At 43.5% G+C, this 18129-nt stretch overlaps 1 long non-coding RNA gene across 1 annotated transcript in view; it reads right to left on the bottom strand.

Annotated features, from left to right (window-relative positions):
- Nucleotides 1–817: 817 nt before the first annotated feature.
- Nucleotides 818–18129, bottom strand: part of LOC103883506 — a 33052-nt gene continuing 15740 nt past the window's right edge. Inside the window, exon 3 of the long non-coding RNA XR_645742.4 lies at nucleotides 818–1806. This is a non-coding gene — a long non-coding RNA (uncharacterized LOC103883506). The remainder of the gene's footprint in view (nucleotides 1807–18129) is intronic.

The following is an 18129-nucleotide window of genomic DNA, read 5'->3' as shown; positions in this document are numbered from 1 at the left end:
GTAGCTGGAAAAGTAGGAATGGCCTGGGGGATAAAAGCCAGGCTAGGGTACAGATGCTAATGTGAAAGGGGACGGCCTGGAGTCGTGCAAGGCACAACCTACACAGCTACATGTGGTGGCCCAGCTGGCCTCCACCTTATCACAGTAAGGAATACCAGATGGGGATTTAGGGTCATAGCAATATTAAAGAATGCTCATTTCGGCCGGGAGCGGTGGCTCCTGCCTGTAATCCCAACACTTTGGGAGGCTGAGACAGGTGGATCACTTGAGGTCAGGAGTTCGAAACCTGGCCAACATGGTGAAACCCCATCTCTACTAAAAATACAAAAAATTAGCCAGGCGTGGTAGTGGACACCTGTAGTCCCAGCTACTCAGGAGGCTGAGGCAGAAGAATCACTTGAACTCGGGAGGTGGAGGTTGCAGTAAGCTGAGATCGTGCCATTGCACTCCAGCCTGGGCAACCGAGTGAGACTCCATCTCAAAAAGAAAAAAAAAGAAGAAGAAGAAGAAGAATGCTCATTAATTTGTGTTGCCATGCTAACTACCCCTCAGAAAAGTGTGTCAGTTTCCTCAGGCTAATAAACTAATATTGCCGGGCATGGTGGCTCATGCCTGTAATACCAGCACTTTGGGAGGCCGAGGCAGGTGGATCACTTGAAGTCAGGAGTTCAAGACCAGCCTGACCAACATGGCGAAACCCCGTATCTACTAAAAATACAAAAATTATCTGGGCATGGTGGCAGGCTCCTATAGTCCCAGATACTCAAGAGGCTGAGACATGAGAATCGCTTGAACCCATGAGGCAGAGGTTGCAGTGAGCTGAGATCGAGTCACTACACTCCAGCCTGGGTGACATAGTGAGATTCCATCTCAAAAACAAACAAACAAACAAAAAAACAAACACTGAACTTTTTGGCCATCTCCAGTGTGAGATTCCCACAGCGTGACTCACCCTGCCATGGAATCCTGGAGGGGAGCACTGGTAAAGCAGCTAAAGCCTTGACTGCTGCAGGCATCATGGCCTCCAGGAACAACAGTGCTCTGCTGAGCAGGCTCCATGGGCCCTGCCCACTGACATCCACTTGTCAAAGTTGTGGGGTTAGGCAGCATGTTTTCTACTAGCCTCTTATGGATGTGGGACCAGGATGGAGCCTCTGACCCAGGCATGTATGGGCTGACTGTGACTTCTAGCCTGAACGTGGCCAGTTTCTTTCTGCCAGCAACTTGAATGGAAAAGTAACAAGAAAAGGGGTCAGTTAGCAAGAGAAAGAACAGAAAACAAAAGGATGCAGAGACTGCTGTCTGAGTGTTACAAGATCTCTGGGGTGTCCATTTTTCTGGTGGGAAACCTCTGTGGCCACAGCACCTTTGTCCGAGTTCTCATCCTGCCTCTAGGAAGAATGAGGTACACAGACAAGTGCAGAGTGGAGAAGAAGAGTTTTATTTAGTGTTAGAACAGCTCAGAGGAGTGCGTAGCTCCTCTCTGTAGGCAGGTCGTCTGGTCGAGTGTTCAGCTCTTCGCAGAGAGCAGGCCCTGGAGGAGGTGGCTCCTCTCTGCAGGTATGTCTTTGCAGGTCTCTGAAGGTCCCAGCAGAGAGGGCAGCTCCTCTCTTCCAGCAGGTCGTCTCTGCAGCTCTCAGCGGAGAGGGTACTCCTTTCTGCAGCTGGCCTTCCCATCGTCTCCAGCTCTCAGCAGAAAGGGTACTCCTGTCTGTAGCTGGTCATGGGGTCTCATCATCTCTCTGCCCTCTTCATCCTCTGGCCATCCTCTGCCCTGCTCTGGCTGAGCCTAGGGCTTTTATGGACCTCAGAGGGGAGGAAGTACATGCTGATTGGCCCATGAACAGCCACTGATAGACCCGGAAGAGGTACCATGAGTTCCCACTCCAATTTATGGGACTGGCAACCTGGCCCCAAGCCTTCAGGCCCTCCCTGGCATGAAGGTGGGGCCTTACTGGGGACCCACGCCTTCCACCCAGGACTCTGTCTGCCTCTTGCTGCTATTCATGGCCCTGGGGCTCAGCTGCAACCCTGCTATGAGATCGGAGCAGGCCCCAAGATTGGAGAGAGGTCAGGCAAACACCCCTGAGCCTGCGGGGACGGGGCAGTGGGGGGTCCTTCCTGGGGTCGCTGAGGGTGCAGGCTGCAGACACACCCGGCTCCTGCATCTAGGAGGGTGGCTGCAGCCACACCCTCACCCAGAAAGGCAGATCCTGCCTGCTCCTGGCCCTCCCCCAAGAGCACAGGAAAGCTCAGATGGATCCACAGCTACAGTTTGGGTTCCTGTAGCCCCACCCAGGAGAGTGGGGCTCCTGGCTGCTCCGTAGAACAGGAGGCCTAGGTCTGCAGCTGCATTGGGCAGCTACAGCAGCACCGGGGCAGCTCCTGTCCCAACTCAGAAGGGGTGGGGCTCCCACCAGCTCCGTGGAGTGTGCTGCCATCACAACTAGGTTTGTGGCCAGGATGGCCAAGCCAAAGATAAGAAGGAGCAAAAACTATGAATATGCAGAAGAAACTCCCCCATGGCGAGAGGAGAGGATACAAGGAGAGAAGCAGGGGACCTAGCGTGTCCTAAGAGACCACAGGGAAAATGACAAAGGAAGAGCAGAGCTCTCTTTGTTACGGGACTGGAGAGGCAGAGGTGGAGTGTCATTCAAAAAGTCATGTGAAATATCCTAACACAAACTTCTCTTGGAAAATTTTACAGTAATACAAAGTACCAAATGTGAAGTTTAATGAATCTTGGCTGTTGGCAAACCACTGATGATGGTATGTCCCTGGAAATCTATGTCAGAATCTCAGCTGGGGAGGATGGAGCATGTGTGAAGCTGAAGTGCAGTTTTATCTAAGAGGGCAAAGGTTTAAAAAGATTGAGAAACTGGCCAGGCGCGGTGGCTCAAGCCTGTAATCCCAACACTTTGGGAGGCCAAGGCAGTGGATCACCTGAGGTCAGGAGTTCAAGACTAGCCTGGCCAACGTGGTGAAACCCCATCTCTACTAAAAATACAAAAAATTAGCCAGACGTGGTGGCACGTACCTGTAATCCCAGCTACTTGGGAGGCTGAGGCAGGAATCGCTTGAGCCAGGAGGCAGAGGTTGGAGTGAGCTGAGATTGTGCCATTGCACTCCAGCCTGGGTGACAAGAGTGAAACTCCGTCTCAAAAAAAAAAGATTGAGAAACTCTTCCATTATACTTTCCTCACTTTTTCAATTTTCTGAATCCTCACTCTAATTTCCCCTTGAAGATGCCCTTCTTTGATACCTGGGGAGCAGACTAGAGCCTTTATAAGATCTCTTTCTTCTATTTTAATGACATTGGTTTGCCTAAGAATGAAATATTAGTCCAAAAGTGTACGTGGACATTAATAATAGAAGCCAGTTATGCCAAGCCAAGAAAAGCACTTAAAAAAAACCAAACAAACCAGCATCTAGAGGGAGCAAATAATTTTAGCTGTCAAATCCAAAAATTGTGTATCTAACCCACTGAACTGTGGAATTATCCTCAGAATTCTAACATTCAGTGCCTGAAAATGTCATAAATCAACAAATGTTCATTGGCTTGTTTTCTTTTCTCACATATAAGTGTTAAAACTTCATTTATTTTCTTATATAGCAAAATATTCCTCAACTTAGTCAACAATCAGGCTACAAATCTCCACACATCCATTTTTTCTTTAAAAGCAAAAAGTGTACATCAGTGTATTAAAAAAATTTTTTTCTCTTCTGTAAATGTTATATTCTTAAGTGTAAATTCTTAATGTAATGCACATCTTCAGGCCTATTAGAGAGACCACAAGGAATAAATTGCTCAGTGGAAAGCACATGAACTTCCAAATTAGAAAGGAGTCCCAAATCTGACATCCCCCTCCTTTCTAGCTGTTTGATTTGGGAAGAATTGGTTTAACGGTTTAACGACTGTTTTTTTTTGGGGGGGTGGGGGGTACAGAGTCTAGCTCTGTAGCCCAGGCTGGAGGGCAATGGCGCAATCTCAGCTCACTGTAACCTCTGCCTCCCAGGTTCAAACGATTCTCCTGCCTCAGCCTCCTGAGTAGCTGGGACTACAGGTGCACACCACCACACCTGGCTAAATTTTTGTTGCTGTTGTTGTTGTTGTTGTTGTTGTTGTTGTTCGAGACAGAGTCTCGCTCTGTCACCCAGACTGGAGTGCAGTGGTGTGATCTTGGCTCACTGCAAGCTCTGCCTCTCGGGTTCATGCCATTCTTCTGCCTCAGCCTCCTGAGTAGCTAGGACTACAGGTGCCCGCCACCATACCTGGCTAATTTTTTTGTGTTTCTTTAGTAGAGACAGGGTTTCACTGTGTTAGTCAGGATGGTCTTGATCTGACCTCATGATCTACCCGCCTCGGCCTCCCAAAGTGCTAGGATTACAGGCGTGAGCCACTGCGCCCAGCCAATTTTTTGTATTTTAATAGAAATGGAGTTTCTCCATGTTGCCCAGGCTGGTCTCGAACTCCTGAGCTCAGGCAATCTACCTGCCTCAGCCTCCCAAAGTGCTAGGATTATAGGCATGAGCCACCATGCCTGGCTAACAACATTTTATCTTCCATTTCTTGATCTATTGAATGTTTAGCGTATGGCTTATTCATAGGGCTTTGGTGAGACAAAAATGAACTTTTTTGAAGGGTGAATAGTACTCCCCATTTAGTTGTCCAAGTTGGAAACTTACGAATCATTCCTAATACCTCCTACTCTCTCACTCCCCACATGTAATCCAAAATAATCCAGGAGGTTCAGCCTTCAAAATATATCTCAATTATTCCCCCTTGTCTCCATCACCACCGCTGTTATCAGTCTTAGACGTCATGGTTTTTCACGTTCACTGCTGCTCCAGTCTCCCGACTGGTGTCTCCACTTGTTTTTCCCCCGGTCCCCAGTCTACCCCATATAGCAGCTCGTTTTTTAAAAGCATAAATCATGCCATTCTTCTGCTTAATTCTTTCTGATGATGTCCCACTATATATACTTTTTTTTCTTTTTTTTCTTTGAGACAGAGTCTCACTCTGTCGCCCAGGCTGGAGTGCAGTGGTGTGATCTCAGTTCACTGCAAACTCCGCCTCCCAGGTTCAAGCGATTCTTATGCCTCAGCCTCCCGAATAGCTGGGATTAGAGATGTGTGTCACTACACCCTACTAATTGTGTATTTTTAGTAGAGACAGGGTTTCACCATGTTGGCCAGGCTGATTTCCAACTCCTGACCTCAGGTGATCTGCCTGCCTCGGCCTCTCACCGCTATAATTTTTAAATGACATCTTCATTGAGATATAATTCACATACTATAAAACTCACCCTCTTACAGTATACAAATTAAAACACCCAATGTGGTTTTAGTGTTTTCACAATGTTCAATTATAACCACTATCTAATTCCAGAACACTTTCATTACCCCAGAAAGAAACCGAAAACTCATAAGTAGTTACTACTATTCCCACCCCTTCCAGCCCCTAACAACCACTAATTGATTTTCTGTCTCTATGGATTTGTCTGTTCTGGACATTTCATATAAATGGAATATTATAATATGTGACTTTTGAGGTCTGGCTTCTTTCACTTAGCATAATGCTTTCAGGATTGATCTGTGTGTTGGCATGTATTAGTGCTTCATTTATTCTAATTGCCAAGTAATATTCCACTGTATGGATATACCATATTTTGTTTATTCACTCATGGACATTTGGTTATTTTCACTTTTTGACTATTACAAATAATGCTGCTATGAACATTCAGGTGCACATTTTTGTGCTGACATGTGTTTTCAATTATCTTGGGTACATTTGGAAGAATAAAATGCTGAGTCATATGATAACTTTATGCTTAGCTGTTTAAGCAACCACCAAACAATTTTCCAAAGTGGCTGTACTATTTACAATCCCCCCAGCACTGTATGAGGGCTCTAATTTCTTCACATCCTCACAAACACTTGTTATCTGTCTTTTTGATTATAATCATTCATGCAGTGGTTTCTCACTGTGGTTTTGATTTGCATTTCCCTAATGATTAATGATGTTGAGCATTTTTTCATTGCTTATTAGTCATTTGTATATTTCTTTTTTTTTCTCTTGAGACAGAGTCTTACTCCGTCACCCGGGCTGAAGTGCAGTGGCACAATCTCAGCTCACTGCAACCTCTGCTTCCTGGGTTCAAGCAATTCTCCTGCCTCAGCCTCCTAAGTAGCTGGGATTAGAGGTGTGCACCACAATGCCCGGCTAATTTTTTGTATTTTTAGTAGAGACAGGGTTTCCCCACGTTGGCCAGGCTGGTCTCGAACCCCTTACCTCAAGTGATCAACTGCTTTGGCCTCTGAAGCTGGGATTACAGGCGTGAGCCCCATGCCCAACCTACATATTTCTTTGAAGAAAATTCTATTCAAATATTTTGCTCATTTAAAAAACTGGGCTGGGCATGGTGGCTCACACCTGTAAACCCATCACTTTGGGAGTCTGAGGCTGGATGATGGCTTGAGGCAAGGAGTTCAAGATCAGCTTAGGCAACATAGTGAGACCCTATCTCTACAAAAAAAAATAAAAGTAAAAAAAATAAAAAACCTGTTGGGCATGACAGCATGTGCCTGTAGCCCTAGCTATTCAAGAGACTGAAACAGGAGGATCACTGGAGCCCAGGAGTTCAAGGTTACAGTGAACTATGATTACACCACTGCACTCCAGCCTGGGAAACAGTAAGACCCTGTCTCAGAAACAAAAAGGGTTATTTGTCTTTCTTTTTATCGCTAAGTTGCAAGAGTTCTTTATATATTAGATATAATTTACTTAACAGATATATTGTAAGCAAATATTGTCTTCCATGGTGTGAGTTATCTTTTTCACTTTCTTAACGATGGAGGTAGTTTTCACTTTTTCTTGCCTGATTTTTCTGACTATGACCTTCAGCACAATGTTGAACAGAAGTGGTAACAGTTTTAGCCGTGTGTGGTGGTGCACACCTGTAGTCCCAGCTACTCGGGAGGCTGAAGTGGAAGGATTGCTTGAGAGCAGCAGTTTGAGGCTGCAGTGAGCCACGATTGTGCCACTGCCCTTCAGTCTGGGAGACAGAGCACGACCCTGTCTCTAATTTTTAAAAGGTGGTAAGAGTGAACGTCCTTGTCTTGTTCTTAATCTTAGAGGGAAAGCATTCAGTCTTTCATCATTAAGTCTGATGTTAGCTGTGGGTTCTTTTTTTTTAGATAAGCTTTATTAGGCTGAGGAAATTCTCTTCTGCTTCTGGTTTGTTGAGAGTTTTTATCTTAAAAGGGTGGTGAATTTTGTCAAGTGCTTTCTCTGCTACTTATTAATGTGACCATGTGGTTTTTGTCCTTTATCTTATTAATATGTTATATTAAATCAACTGAGTTTCATATGTTAAATCAACCTTACATGTCTGGCATAAATTCCACTTGGTTATAGTGTGTACTTTTTTTAATCCATCATAGTATTCAGTTTGCTAGTGTTTTGTTGAGGATTTTTGCAACTATAATTCATAAGGGATATTGATCTATAGTTTTCTAGTCATGCCATTGTCTAGTTTTGGTATCAGGGTAATATTGGTCTCGTAGAATCTTTGGGAACTATTCTCTCCTTTTTTGGAAGAGTTTGTGAAGGATTGATGTTAATGCCTCTTTAAATGTTTGGTAGAATTCACTAGTAAAGCCATTTGGGCCTAAGGTTTTCTTCATGGGAAATTTTTGTTTGTTTGTTTTTATTACTATTTCCAATCTCTTTACCTGTTAAAGGTCTGTTCAGTTTTTCCATGTCTTCTTGATTCCATTTTGGTAGCTTGTGTCTTTCTAAGAATCTGTCCATTTCACCTAGGTTATCTAATTTGTTGACATAAAATTGTTAATAGTATTCCCTTGTAATCCTTTTTGCTTCTGTAAGTTTGGTAGTGATATCCCCTCTCTCGTTTCTGATTGTAGAATTTGATTCTTCTCTCTTTTATTCTTGGTCAGTCTAGCTAATTGTCCATTTTGTTGATCTTTTTCCCACTGCATTTTGAATAGAACCCAAACTCCTTATCTTAGCCTGTTAGGTCCCACGTGAAGAACCCTTTCTACACTCCAAATTCCCCCTGCCCACTCACCTGTCAGTCTGCTGCTGGTCTTTTATAAGCTCCTGAATGCACCAGTCCCTCTGCCAGCTCAAGGTTATCGCAAGTACTGGTTTCCACTGCTGAGAAGGCCTCTTCCCCTAGGTTTTGTCTGACTGGCTCTTTCCCACCCTGTGGAGCTCAAGTGTAGTAAGCCACCTTTCTAATTTGGAGTATGTACATAGTACCTTCCTTATCTTACCTTCCATATATATACCTACCAATAGCCTCATTTGTAGCATTAGCCAGTTTCCATGATGTAAACAATGCCACCACCATGGCTGATTTCAAGCTGCCAACACAATGTCACTGAACACGAAATAAGGAAAAGAGTCTATAACCTTCCTTATATACTTATCTTATATTTTCTTTACTACTGTACATCCAGCATTTAATTTTTTTTTAAAAAGTGGTAAGAGTGAACGTCCTTGTCTTGTTCTTAATATTAGAGGGACAGCATTCAGTCTTTCATCATTAAGTCTGATGTTAGCTGTGGGTTTTTTTTAACAGATAGGCTTTATTAGGTTGAGGAAATTCTCTTCTGCTTCTAGTTTGTTGAGAGTTTTTATCTTAAAAGGGTGGTGAATTTAACATAATGCTTGGCTCATGATAGTAGTTCAATAAAGTTTTAAAAGTGAGAGTTTGAAACCAGCCAGGCCAACATGGTGAAACTCCATCTCTACTAAAAAAAAAAAAAAAAAAAAAAAAAAATACAGGCAGAGACAATGGCTCACGCCTGTAATTCCAGCACTTTGGGAGGCCGAAGTGGGTAGATCACAAGGTCAGGGGATCGAGACTATCCTGGCTAACACAGTGAAACCCCATCTCTACTAAAAATACAAAAATTAGCTGGGCATGGCGGCGTGCGCCTCTAGTCCCACCTGCTGGGGAGGCTGAGGCAGGAGAATGGCGTGAACCTGGGAGGCGGAGCTTGCAGTGAGCCAAGATCATGCCACTGCACTCCAGCCTGAGCGACAGAGTGAGACTCCGTCACAAAAAAATAAAAATAAATAAAAAATACAAAAATTTAGCCAGACGTGGTGGTACACTCCTGTAATTCCAGCTACTCGGAGGCTGAGGCAGGAGAATCCCTTGAACCCAGGAGGTGGAGGTTGCAGTGAGCCGAGATTGCACCACTGCACTCCAGCCTGGGTGACAGAGTGAGCACCCTGTCTCTAAAAAACAAATAAATAAAAATAAATAAATAAATGTAAAGGTGGAACAAAATTAGAACTACGAAATTTATAAAATACTATAGCAATATAACACATGATTGTTGTTATTATTAATTGCACAATATTACTTACAGGTTTGCTTATTATTAAACATCAGGACCTGTCACTATTTCTAAAACATGGGCTATCTTTATTTAATGTGAGTGAAATGATGATGCTAGATAGATGCCCTCAGGCAAAAGTGGGTTTTGTCTAACACGTAACATTTTTATTTGGCTATTGTTTAATTTTTAAATATCTTGGAGGACGTTCACATTTCAAAGGAATCATTTCTTAGAAAGTACTTAGCCTTGACACAGTGCTTTGTACACAAAGTCCGCTCATGAAATAAGTAAACGTTTATTTGTTCATTCACATATTACTTGAGATTTATTGAGTACCTAGTATGTACTAGACATTCACTAAGGCCTTAGGATTCAGAGTCAACTACAAAAGCTCTTGACTTAAGAGGAGACAGAATGGGCCAGGCGTGGTGGCTCATGTCTGTAATCCCAGCACTTTGGGAAGTCGAGGCAGGCGGATCATGAAATCAGGAGATCGAGATCATCCTGGCTAACACAGTGAAACCCCGTCTCTACTAAAAATACAAAAAAAAAAAAAATTAGCCGGGCATGGTGCCAGGCGCCTGTAGTCCCAGCTACTCGGGAGGCTGAGGCAGGAGAATGGCTTGAACCCAGGAGGCGGGGCTTGCAGTGAGCCGAGATCGCGCCACTGCACTCCAGCCTGGGCGATAGAGCGAGACTCCGTCTCAAAAAAAAAAAAAAAAAAAGGAGACAGAATGTACCGGTGTTCTCCATGAAGAAAGGTGAGGACAGGGACAGAGTCTGTGGGTGGTGCCAAGGGAGGAGCAGCAGGACAGATGGGATGACACTGGTATAAACCAGGAGTCACAAACAAATGCCCCAGGAGCCAGGTGAGCTTGGTATGGGACATTGTAAGTGGCAGAGTCTGTGGCTGGGGGAAACAGCAAGTTCTTTTTTTTTTTTTTTTTTTTTTTGAAACAGTTTCACTCTTGTTGCTCAGCTTGGAGTGCAATGGCACAGTCTCGGCTCACAGCAACCTCCTCCTCCCAGGTTCAAGCCATTCTCCTGCCTCAGCCTCCTTAGTAGCTGAGATTACAGGCGCCGGCCACCATGCCTGGTTAATTTTTGTATTTTTAGTAGAGGCGGGGTTTCACCATATTGGCCAGGCTGGTCTCGATCTCCTGATCTCAGGTGATCCACCCGCCTCAGCCTCCCAAACTGCTGCGATTACAGGCATGAACTACTGCACCTGACCTGGAAACAGCACATTCCATTTAAAGATATTTATATCTAAATTTAAAACAAAAATAATGTGGCAGCCAGATAAAATACTTCTTCAGGCGGGATATAGTTCATTGGCCAAAAGTATCAGCCTCAGCAAAGCAAATAGCGGAGAGAAAGGAGAAGAATCCAAACCACTGCTGATCTGCTGGAGCTGGCTAGTTCCAGCTCAAGAGAGTCAGGTTCCTACTTTGTGCTCAATGACGTCATGTTGCAGCTGGCAGTGAGCCATGGTGGTGGCAGCAGTTACACCAGGGAAATCAGCAAATTCTTCAAATCAAGCTATTGGTAGGCAATGCTGAACACATTATTTAAATGTTAAAACAAAAAAACCAGAGATGTGCTCCTATTTGAAGAAAGAAAAATCTTTTCACTAAGGTTTCAGAAACTTCTCACTTCTGACTTTAAAAATATTATAAGGCCGGGCGTGGTGGCTCACGCCTGTAATCCCAGCACTTTGGGAGGCTGAGGCGGGTGGATCACGAGGTCAGGAGATCTAGACCATCCTGGCTAACACAGTGAAACCCCGTCTCTACTAAAAATACAAAAAATAAGGCGGGTATGGTGGCGGGCACCTATAGTCCCAGCTACTTGGGAGGCTGAGGCAGGAGAATGGCGTGAACCCAGGAGGCGGAGGTTGCAGTGAGCCGAGATGGTACCACTGCACTCCAGCCTGGGTGACAGAGCGAGACTCTGTCTCAAAAAAAAAAAAAAAAAAATATGTATATATATATATATATATATACACACACACACACACACACAAGCAGTTTTTACTTGTACTCAGGATTAATACATAGTTAAATGTATGTTGTCCTACCAAAAATGAATACATAACGAAGCAAACAAATAAAATGAGTTCAAGAGAAGGCTTGTATTTTTATTTCTTTATGTATATTTTTAGATGATAAACTCATCTGAGAATATGGTTGTGAAAATGATAGGAACTAAGGAATTATCTTAATTACAGGGAATCAACTGTCATTTTCATCATTTAGTATTGATTACTATTTACAGTCTGTGAGAAATTCCTTTCATTAAAATCAAATCCCCCAAATGTGGGAATAAGTTCACATTATAGCACTACTTACAGGTCCTAATTTAATAGTAGTTTTTCTAATTCCACTTCCCATTTGAAGAATGTGTAATTTATTTACTTATTTTTATTTTTATTTTTTATTTTTTTTTGAGACAAGGTCTGGCTCTATACCCCAGGCTGGAGTGCAGTGATGCAATCTCTCTCTCTCTCTTTTTTTTTTTTGAGATGGACTTTCGCTCTTGTTGCCCAGGCTGGAGTGCAATGGCGGGATCTCAACTCACCACAACCTCCACCTGCCGGTTTCAAGCGATTCTCCTGCCTCAGCCTCCCGAGTAGCTGGGATTACAGGCATCAGTGGTGCAATTTCTGCTCACTGCAATCTCCCCCTCCCAGGCTCAAGCAATCCTCCTCCGACCTCAGCCTCCTGGGTATCTGGGACTACAGGTGTGCGCCACCATGCCTGGCTAACTTCTGTATTTTTTGTAGAGACAGGGTTTCGCCATGTTGCCCAGGCTGGTCTCTAATTCGTGAGCTCAAGCAATTCAACCGCCTTGACCTCCTAAAATGCTGGGCTTATAGGTGTGAGTCACTGCACCTGCCCATTATTATGTAATTTATAAAAATACTTTTAGAACTGGGAATAACCTTGGAGATTATTGTGTCCAGGGCAAGCATATAGATTTCAACTCTTCCAGATCATTGGTGGTGGCTGCCTGGGGTCCTGTCCCAGCTCAGCAAGGAAAAAGACCATGTTCAATATCAACAACTGCCTTTGATACAGGAAGAGAAGGTGACATCATGAATCCAATCTAGTCCTAATCTAGTCCAGTGTCTTTATTTTACAGGTTGGAAACTGAAGCCGTCATAGGTTAAGAAACTTGTCAAAAGTCATACAATTAGTCAATGGCATAGCCAGGATTGTAAATTCAGCAGGAAGTTGTTATTGAATAAAATTTCTCCCTTTCACCTTCAGGGCCCAGTTGTTATAAAGCCTTGTCCCCAAATACCTCTGAAATACATTTCTTCCACCCCAATTCCACTAATCTTGTCTATTATCGGGAGTCCCTTATTTTTTCTGCCTGTCCCTAATATCTCTCAATATTTCCACATACAATCATCCTCCTTGGCCCAGAACACTTCCAGAGAAGAATTCTAAACACAAATATTATAATGTCACTGTAATGCTTAAACACTTCCATGATCCCAGCACCTTGTAACACTGTGCTTCCATGCCTTTGCTTATTCCCTGCAGTTCCCCTCTGCCCAGCAAACCCTACTCTTCCTTCAGACCAGTGAAAACATCATCTCTTCTATGAAGCTTTTCTTAATTCTTCCCTACTCCCTCAACAATCCGTTTATAAAAGCAGGAACAACGCTATCCTCATCTCAGTCTGTCTTCTCTCTTGTACTGCCTCCAGAGTTCTGCAGAGGAGAATGTCCATTCACATTTACTGATAAATGATAAGTCAGTCTGGAACTACATGCACTGCCACATCAGGATGCCAGGGCACTATGCCACTAGGCAGAGATTCAAGATGTTAGTTTTTAGTTTTTGCTGCTTCACTCCCCCCAACTTTTTTTTTTTAGATAGGGACTGACTGTTGCCCAGGCTGGAGTACAGTGGCACAATCACAGCTCACTGCAGCCTCAGACTCCCCGGCCCAAGTGATCCTCCTACCTCAGCCTCCCGAGTAGTTGGGACTACAGGCAAGTGCCCCCATGTCTGCCTAGCTAATTTATTTTTTTCTTTTTGTAGATACAGGGTCTCACTTTGTTGCTCAGGCTGGTCTCAAACTCCAGGGCTCAAGTGATCCCCCGCCCCAGCCTCCTGGGTAGCTGGAACTACAGGCATGCACCACCATACCTGGCTAAGAAGTTTTTAATGTCATGAGAAAGTGCTATGATATGATGATAAGGGGGAAAAGCAAAATAAAATATATATGTGTGATAAATTTTATCCACATAAATATACACTGAAATAAGACTGGGGAGACTGTTAATGGATGACTGGATTATCAGCAATTGTTTTCAGACTTTTAATTTTTATGTTATGATTATTTATTCATTTACCACTACTTTATTGAAGTATAATTTATGTGTAGTAAAATGCATACATCTTAAGATGAATTTTGACATTGAAAAAAATCAATGAATGTTTGTATATATACACCTCTGTATGATCATCTTCTACATAAAGATGTAGCACATTTTCATCACCCCCAAAACTCCCTTTCTGCCTCCAGTTAATACTCACACAAATTGCATTCTTTTATCAAAATAGTTTTTTTGTTCTTAAATTTTATATCATGGGATCACACAGTATATATTTTTAATGGTATCTGACTTCTTTCATTCCAACTAATGTTTTTGAACATCTTCCATATTTTTGCCTATATCAATGATTTGTTCTTTTTCTCTGCTGAGTAGTATTTCATTGTATTATTATACCACAATTTGTTTATCCACTTTCCTATTGGTGGACATTTTGGTTGTTTCCACCTTGGGGCTATTATGAATAAGGCTGCTATAAACATTCACAAACAAATCTTTTTATGCACATATACACTTATTTATGGGTATATATGCAGAAGTGGAATTGCTGAGTCATTAAGGTAGATACAGGTTTAACTTTGTTAGAAATTGCCAACCCGGCCGGGCATGGCTCATGCCTATAATCCCAGCATTTTGGGAGGCTGAGGAGGGCAGATCACCTAAGGTCAGGAGTTTGAGACCAGTCTGGCTAACGTGGTGAAACCCCGTCTCTACTAAAAATACAAAAGTTAGCCAGGCCTGGTGGTGCACACCTGTAATCCCAGCTACTAGAGAGACTAAGGCAGGAGAATCACTTGAACCCAGGAGGCAGAGGTTACAATGAGCTGAGATCACGCCATTGCATTCCAGCCTGGGTGACAAGAGCAAAACTCTGTCTCAAAAAAAAAAAAAAAAAGAGAAATTGCCAAACCACTTTCTATAGTGGTTCGCCATTGTATGCTCCCACCAGCAATGTATGAGCGTTCCAGCTCCTCCATATCCTAACTATCATGTAATTGTCAGTCCTTTTAATTTTATTGATTCTGCCTTGTTTGTAGTGGTATCTCATTGTGGTTTGAATTTCCATTTCTCTGATGAATAATTATGTTGAGGACCTTTTCATAGACTTTATAGCCTTTCAGTTATCTTCTTTTGCAACGTGCCAATTCAAATCTTTTGCTCATTTTTAAGGAGAATTGCTTGTCTTTTTATTCTTGGTGTGCAGGAGTTTTTAAAACAGATGTGGTTATAAAAGTCCTTTATCAAATATCTGTATTCTTTTTAGATAATAATATCTAAATATAGATAATTAGAGAAAATAAAATACACCTTTACACTTTTTTTTTTTTTTTTTTTTTTTTTTGAGACGGAGTTTCGCTCTTGTTGCCCAGGCTGGAGTGCAATGGCATGATCTCGGCTCACCGCAACCTCTGCCTCCCGGGGTCAAGTGATTCTCCTGCCTCAGCCTCCCTAGTAGCTGGGATTATAGGCATGCACCACCACGCCCGGCCAATTTTTGTATTTTCAGTAGAGACGGGGTTTCTCCATGTTAGGCTGGTCTCGAACTCCTGACCTCAGGTGATCCACCTGCCTCAGCCTCCCAAAGTGCTGGGATTACAGGTGTGAGCCACCGCGCCCAGCCTCCTTTTCACTTTCTTAATGGTGTCTTTTGATAGGCAGAGGTTTTTAATTTTAGTGAAGTTTAATTTTCAATTTTGTCTCCTATGCCTTTTGTGACTTGTCTTAGAAATGTTTTCCTACCCTGGCTGGGCACACTGGCTCACGCCTGTAATCCCAGCACTTTGGGAGGCCGAGGCGGGCTGATTACCTGAGGTCAGGAGTTCAAGACCAGCCTGGCCAACATGGTAAAACCCTGTCTCTACTAAAAATACAAAAAAATTTAGTGGGGTGCGGTGGCGGGCATCTGTAGTCCCAGCTACTTGGGATCCTGAGGCAGGAGAATCGCTTGAACCTGGGAGACGGAGGTTGCAGTGAGCCGAGATCACACCATTGCACTCCAGCCTGAGCAACAGGAGTGGTACTCCATCTCAAAATAAATAAATAAATAAATAAATAAATAAATAAATAAATAAATAAATGAATAAATAAATAGAAAGAAATGTTTTCCTACCCTAAAGTCATAAAAATATTTTTCTATGATTTCTCCTAGAAGGTTTGCAGGTTTAGCTTCATACTTAGGTGTATGATCACTGCTGTTCTTTAGTCATAAGGGGGAAAGGGACTTAATCTTAAGCGAAGAAGTGTAAATGGCAGGCTGCTATTGAGGCCATCCATTATTTAGGTTGGGAAAGTTGAAGTTTTGGCATAAACACCGTATCATGTCACCTGGGTGGAAGAACAAGTACATCTGTTGTCCTGGCCTAGTAGAACATTCTGATCCCAACTCTGACTCCATAGATAAGTGGTACCTGGGCTTTCTTACAGTTATAGGGTTGGGAGAAGATTTAAGGGATTTGGGAGGATATTAGGAATAAATAGAATTGTAGAGAAGCCTGGGCATCAAATGACCGCCTATGCAGGGTTCAGACTCACATTTGTCCTGGGCTGTTTCAACAGTTAGTGAAGACTCCAGTGAAAGCTGGGGCCCTGATACCCTCCAACATGGACACCTTCAGAGCTAGGAGACATGGGGGAGAGGGAGGGTGGGGTAAGCCAAGGAGAATCATATTGTTAGTTGTAATGAGCTAGCGTTAAATAGATGTTAGTCATGTCTCCAATGTGGATGTTGAGAAAGATGATCAGAATTTGGAGTCCCAAATTCCTCAATCCCCTCCAGTTGCTAATGAAGCTACTGTCACCCCATGTGAGTTTGCCAAGTATGCAAACTCAAGGCCAGGTGCAAGGACACTTTATGACAACAGAGACTTTTGGTCCTGATCTCAATATGGTCTTCTAGTGAATTAGACTGAACTTTGTGTGTTTCACGGTCTTATCTTGCTGCCGTGGCCTAAGGCTCACATTTAAAAGCAGGAGAGCAATTTCTTTGGCCTTCTCCCACAGGCCAGAAATGACCAACATCTGGCACATGCACATCCACTCCTACTTCTGTGGCTATAGTGGATACTGTGGTATGCCACCTAGATCTCCCTTTCAGGACCTAGGCATTCATTCCCCCAGCTACCAGGGGTGTTGGCCACCGATGGCTCATAATTGCATCCTTCTCCAGGAATGGCCTTGGTCAAAGGAAGCTGCCTTTCCCAAGCAGACAGACCTCCATAGTCAACGTTGGAGTGAGTGATGGGAAGGGGTTAGTGCTAAGGCCTGGAACTTTCGACACATTTAGGACAACTCAGCTCCAGAGCTCCCTATGAGGTTGGCTAAGGCCTTTGTTGCAACTACAATGTGTCATCTTTCTTCCCTCCTTTCCTTACAAGCTTTGTTTATTTATATTTTAAGGATTCTTGCTCTGTCGCCCAGCTGGAGTGCAGTGGTACAATCTCAGCTCACTGCAACCTCCGTCTCCCAGGTTCAAGCGATTCTCCTGCCTCAGCCTCCTGAGTAGCTGGGATTTCAGGCATGCTTCACCACACCCAACTAATTTTTGTGTTTTTAGTAGAGACGGGGTTTCACTATGTTGGCCAGGCTGGTCTCGAACTCCTGGCCTCAGGCGATCTGCCCAGCTTGGCCTCCCAAAGTGCGGGGATTACAGGCATGAGCCACCTTACAATTTTGTTCTCAAGCATACTCCCTAATAAACACCCTGCAAACAATTCTCTGAGTCTCAGAATCTGTTTCTGTGAAATCTACCTAAAACAATGGCCATGTCACAATACATTACCAATTAATCATATTACTTGCTTTTTCATGCTGAGCCTGGAAAAATACTAAGGTTCCTTCTGAAAACAGCCTTTAAGTAACTTAAAAAAAAAAAAACCAGGTGGAGTGATAAACAAGTTGAAACCCATTTATCATCCCTGCTTCAAGCCCACATTTTAATATCAGTCCTCTAAATCTTAGTGTTCTGGTGGCAAGGAGAGACAAGGAGAGACATGTCTGAGGAAAAGCACACCGAGGAAAGAGGAGAGATACTTGAATCCAAGTTCTCAAGCAAAGCCAGTCTAAACTGTTTACCCTAACTATCTAAAGAGTCTCCCAGATGGCAGAGAGCCCTGGACTGTGAGTTATACAGGAAAAACTAATATAAAAGTTCAACTCAAAAAAAGGATCTGCTGGGTGCGGTGGCTCACGCCTGTAATCCCAGCACTTTGGGAGGCCGAGACGGGTGGATCACGAGGTCAGGAGATTGAGACCATCCTGGCTAACACGGTGAAATCCTGTCTCTAATAAAAATACAAAAAAATTAGCCGGGTGTAGTGGTGGGTGCCTGTAGTCCCAGCTACTCGGGAGACTGAGACAGGAGAATGGTGTGAACCCAGGAGGCAGAGCTTGCAGTGAGCCAAGAT

Source organism: Papio anubis, chromosome 6, assembly GCF_008728515.1.
Source record: "Papio anubis isolate 15944 chromosome 6, Panubis1.0, whole genome shotgun sequence".
Taxonomy (NCBI): Eukaryota; Metazoa; Chordata; class Mammalia; order Primates; family Cercopithecidae; genus Papio; species Papio anubis.
This window is presented reverse-complemented; position numbering and strand designations above follow the sequence as displayed.